The following is a 5,375-nucleotide window of genomic DNA, read 5'->3' on the forward strand; positions in this document are numbered from 1 at the left end:
ATAAGCTGCACCTGGCAGTGTGGGGCAGTGCAGGTGACCCCAGCACTGGGGAGGTAGGAGAGGTGGAGACTGGTGTCTCCAGAGCTCATTGGTCCGCCAGCTACCCTTGCTGAGTGAGTGAGTGCCCATTCAGTGACGAACAGTCTCAAAACTTAGAAGAAAGAAAAACTGGGAGTTTTGCTTTGAGGAGGACCCGTCTCTTCCTCTCTCTTCTTGGTCTTAGGAGATCAGCCTTCTCCATGCGTGTTCTTTGCCTGGTGTGCCACTTCTCTGCACACGCCATACTGTGGAGCCAGTCAACATGGGCATAAGCCTTCCCCCCTTTCTAGCTGATTGTCTTAAGGGCTTTGTTAGAGTGGCAGAGAGCTGGCAGACATCCTTTCAGTGAAGGCGTAAGGACCCAGGAGAGGCTGGCTGGATATGATGGCACACACTTAAAATGACAGGAGAATATGCATGTGAAGCCAGTTTGAGTTAGATAGTGTGAACCGTCTTTTAAACTATTTTGATGATTTATTTTACTATTTTATGTGCATAAACATTTTGCTTACACGTGTGCATGTGCAGTGGACCTGTGCCTAGTGTCCCCAGTTTTCAGAAGAGGGCATCAGATTCTCTGGGACTGAAGTTGCAGATGGCTGTGAGCCACCATGCGGGTGCTGGTTCTCTGTAACAACAAGTGCTCTTAACTGCTAAGCCACCCCTCCAGTCCCATGACCATGTCTCTAAAGATAAAAAGGAAATGTTTTCTTTTTTTCCCCAGCCCTGAAAATAAGGGAGAAAATCCAACATGCACCAGGAGAGCCCAAAGGATGGGCTCTGTACCAAGGAACCAGCTTCTGCGAGAGACTGCACTAGCCCTTTCTTGCTTTCAGGAAATACTTCCAGCAAATTTGGCCTTCAGGGCTGAACTCTAGTTGTAGCCAGCTAGTCTATTGACATTCTGATATTAACAGGGCTCACAGAGGAACAGTGATTTTGTCTTCTTTCCATCTCTGTGTCAAGTCAGAAGATAGATAGAACATTTCATATTCCAAAATGGAGACGGATACTAAATGAGCACTGAAAACAGGTTCACGAAATTTGAGCTCAGTGATATCTTACACTCGCACTGGTTCAGCTCACCATGGATGCCAGGGAACTGTTTGAATTTCAAACTACGCTAGGGCAGCAAGGCTGCAGAAGTGTCCCTCGTGACAATGGGCAGCCACAGTGACTGCAGCTCCCGGTACTGGCTGTAAGCTCCGGTGCTCTGTAGCTTAGGGCTTTCAACATGCATTTTCGATGTATAGTGTTTAATCTCACAGTGCGTTTGTCAGGATGTAACACAACTGATAGTTACATCTAACCCAAGTTACTGTTAATTATAGTTAACTATTAAATTTAAGTTGTGAAGCACCTGCAGTAGGCCACGGGGAGTTGGAGGGATGAGTGTGCTTCAACACACACACACACACACACACACACACACACACAATCTGTTTCCCCTTGGCTATACCCTGCATTGCTGGAGCAGCAGCATCTATTAAGGAAACATGGGCTTAGGGTCACATGGTGGGGGTGGGGAGGCTACACTTAACTTGCCGGGTGACTTGAAGCAAGTCATGAAATGTCTCTGTTTGCTCATTTTATTAGTTTACTGTTCTGTTGTAATATTCTCCTACAAACTTGTTGACTTAACACAGCACACAGATCTCCTTTTTCTTCTTTCATTCTGGAGGTCATAAGTTCAAATCAATTTCATTGATTCAAAAATCAAGTATTCCCTGAGTTGTAGTCTCTCTGAAGGTCCCAGGGACAACATTTCCTTGCCTTCTATCTAATGATGCATTTTATAACAATTAAAATTACTTTTAGGGTTGTCGAGATGGCTCAGCGGGTAAGAGCTCTGACTGCTCTTCCAAAGGTCCTGAGTTCAAATCCCAGCAACCACATGGTGGCTCACAAGCACCCGTAATGAGATCTGATGCCCTCTTCTGGTTCGTCTGAAGACAACTACAGTGTATTTATGAATAATAATAAATCAATCTTTTAAAAAAAAATTGTGTGTGTGTGTGCCTGTGCTCATGCCTGAGGAAGTCAGAAGAGGGGTACCAGATCCCCTGGAGCTGGAGTTACAGGTGCTGTGAGCCACCTGACATGGGTGCTGAGCCACTGAACTCAGGTGCAGAGCACCTCTGCAGTGATGGATGCTATGTTTCTCAGCTAATGTCTCTTCTTCCATGTCCAAGACCAGTGGCCCAGCATCTTGTTCTACTGCCTTCTTTTCTATAAATTATCCTGTGTTTTGTTTAATTTTGGTATGTGGTCCAGCTGCTTTCTTCAAATGGGTCTCAAGTTCCTGGGTCCATGAAATCCTCCTGCCTCAGTATATTGGATTATACCATTTCATTATCATGCCTGCTTCCTTCTTATTAAAACAAAATAAAACAAAAAACAAAAAATAAGGCTGTATTTAGATCCCACCTGATCTTCTAGAATACCTCCATCTCAAGATCTTTGACTAATTCACATTGACAAGAGACATGGTAGAGAGGGTGATGGCTGCAGGCTGAGGGGATCAGGCCATGGATGTCTTTGGAGGTCATTATTCTTCATGTAACACTCATCTGTGAAGGAGAGTTAGTGATTCTTGTATTAAAGGAGAACAAAAGATCTCAAGAGGTCACATTTATGAAAATATAGTGGAAGCCAGTAAGTGTCACTGAGTCTGGAATAGGGGGTCTGACATCCCTCTAGTCTGGTTTCTGCCTTGATGGACATGCTAATAATGGAAGGGCCATGGCCGATGTGGCTTCAAATATTCAGAGACTGAGGTAGACTCATGTGTCACTGACCTCAGCTGAGAGCAAGGTAGATACTCAAGAAGATACTTACAAAGCCAGGACAGGAAAAGACCACCTCATCTCATGACCTCACCCTTAGGGCCATGTGGGTGGAAAAAAACGATGTCACCGAGAGACATAGTAGCCTGATGAGCTATCCTTCTGGGATGTAGTAGGTATGTTCAACTCTCCCTCTGAAAATTTTCCATCTTCTCTAGGAACGTGTTCATTTACAGATCCCAGGGACACAGCTTGGTGTCTTCTCTAGATGATTTGACTCCTACTTTGAGTCCCTTTCCCATGTCATCTTCCAGGTCCCATGGTTTTTCGGGGCATATACACAAGATCCAGGAGACTTTGAAATCCAAGGCCTGTGTGTGGGTCTGTTGAGTTTTCTCTGATGCCCAATGGTGTCCGTCCACACAGGTCACCAAGAGTGAGTTCTGTGTTTGGAGGACTTTGAGTGTCAGCTCAGTCTGTGGGTCCACAAGAATCTGGCGACTGCATCTGTACCCAAATGGGGATCAAGGCCGAGGAGAGTCTGTAGTGGAGAAGTCAGGGGTACAGTGTGAGGTGGAGCCTCATTCATACCATGACCAATCAGGATGAAGAGAACTCTCTGGAAACCTTTAAAAGCCTGCCCTAAGGATCTATTTCACCAGCCAGGGCCTACTTCCTAAAGGCTCCACAAACTCCAAAATAATACCATAAGCTAGGGACAGATGGTTCAAAGCCTGACCTGGTGGAAGACATTTCAGAGACAAATTATAGCCCTAGGCAAAGAGGCCTGTGAAACCCCTGTGGTTGGATAGCTCAAGGATATCTGCCCTGCAGCTGGCCTGGGGTGGGGTCCAGGGCCCTGCATCCCTGGGACCCTCTGCTTCCTCAGTCTAGGAAAGCTGGGTAACCCTTAAATCTGTCATGTCAGAAGACCCCTGGGCTCTTCTTTGTCCCTTAGACACTCAAACGCCTAAAGAGTATAGTCACCTTGCCCACCACTGGGAGGTGGAAGTCTGGTGGCCTGATCACTACTGTGAGGAGGAACAGGGCAGGGGGCGGGTCACGAGGCGGGGTCACAGGATCATAGACGACAGAGCCATCCTTTCTTCAATACCATCCTGCAACCAACCAAGGCACTTACACATAAATAATTTTTTAAATAAGGCCTATACATGTTTTTTAATTAAAAATACTTTGGTAGTTTACAAAGAGTCAGGTTTAATTATGATGTTTTCAAACAGTAAGTTTTATTGTTTATTTTTCTTCTTTCCTCCTTCCCCCTTCCTTCTTTTGAGCCCTCCCACCCCGAGTATATCTCATTTCCAATTTCGTTTCTCATGGGATTCTCCCCTCCCGTTCTCAACACCTCTGGCTCCCTCTCACGGTCCCCTTCTTAGTCTCATAGTCTGTACCCACTTAAAAATATTAGGATCCGGATGTGAGAATGTACCCTGTTCGTCTTGAGACAGAGTCCTCTTACTTAGGATAATCCATTCCAGGACCCCCTCACACCCTTGGTTGCCCTGCTAACTTGACAGATTACGAGTGACTTTAATTTTCTTCTCTGTAATTATGCATATTTAAAAAGTGTCTACATACAAGCTTGTGAGCCAGTCTCATCAGTGTCTTGAACTAGCATCACGTGCCAATGATTTGTATATATCTAGGATTTATATAAATCTCCAGGATTTATATATATCTAGAGCAGCAAATACCACTTGGGGTTCGTATAGGCAAGGTCAATTGGAAAACCTAACGTTGGAATGTTGAAAAGACGTTCTTCTCCCTTCTGTCCCATTTTGTTTCAAAGGCTCGATTCTGTCCCTTCCTCCCTCCCCCCCTACCCCCGAAAGTAACTGAACGTCTCAATGATCCTGGGTCCCTCGCTTCAGACTTCTGGTCCAACCTAGGCAGCTGTCTCTAATGCACCTCCTCTCCACACCATGACTCGCTATCATGGGGTCCACCTCATGTCCTACTTACAACACTGCAGAACTGTCTCCCTTGTGGCTTTCTTCATCAATTGCTATGGAGACTAGGTGACTATTAAGTCACCTTAAACAAACACGTCCCGGAGGGTGACCTGCGTTCACTAGGCAACGAGAGCCAGCGCCCACAATGGTCATTGTTCTCCAACCCCTTCCCCCTGCCCCCCCATATTTACAGACCAGGTTTGCTTTACTGAGCCTCCCTGGATGCGCATGCCCTTTCTGGTCGGTAGCCACGTGGACTCAGTGCTCAGTCTCAGGTGGTCCCGCTCAGCTGTTGGAGGTTTCAATGCCCCTCGAAGCTCCTGTGACGTGGGAGTTTAGGCACAGGTGCTGCCAAATACAATTCTGCTCTGACTCAGTTATCACACGATGATATCAAACGTTTCTTCAACTCACATCTCCATTTTGTACTTTCAGGTTTCTACGTATGCGGTGCTCCACTTCCTTCCCTGGTCCCTTCTGCTAGGGGAGAAGGCTTGCGATTTGGTGGGATTTTCTTGTTCTATGTGTTGGTATTTCACCTCAGTATATGTGTGTGTGTGTGTGTGTGTGTGTGTGT

At 46.0% G+C, this 5,375-nt stretch overlaps 2 long non-coding RNA genes across 2 annotated transcripts; one reads left to right on the forward strand and one right to left on the reverse strand.

Annotated features, from left to right (window-relative positions):
• Positions 1–2,450: 2,450 nt before the first annotated feature.
• LOC116086607 lies at positions 2,451–3,356 on the reverse strand. Its single transcript, XR_004116997.1, has 2 exons — positions 2,878–3,356; positions 2,451–2,609 (listed from the first exon to the last, which is right to left on the reverse strand). It is a non-coding gene; the product is annotated as an uncharacterized LOC116086607 (long non-coding RNA).
• Positions 3,357–5,033: 1,677 nt separating this feature from the next.
• On the forward strand, positions 5,034–5,308 carry LOC116086608. Its single transcript, XR_004116998.1, has 2 exons — positions 5,034–5,143; positions 5,234–5,308. It is a non-coding gene; the product is annotated as an uncharacterized LOC116086608 (long non-coding RNA).
• Positions 5,309–5,375: the final 67 nt, after the last annotated feature.

This window comes from Mastomys coucha, unplaced genomic scaffold (genome assembly GCF_008632895.1).
Source record: "Mastomys coucha isolate ucsf_1 unplaced genomic scaffold, UCSF_Mcou_1 pScaffold12, whole genome shotgun sequence".
Lineage (NCBI taxonomy): Eukaryota > Metazoa > Chordata > Mammalia > Rodentia > Muridae > Mastomys > Mastomys coucha.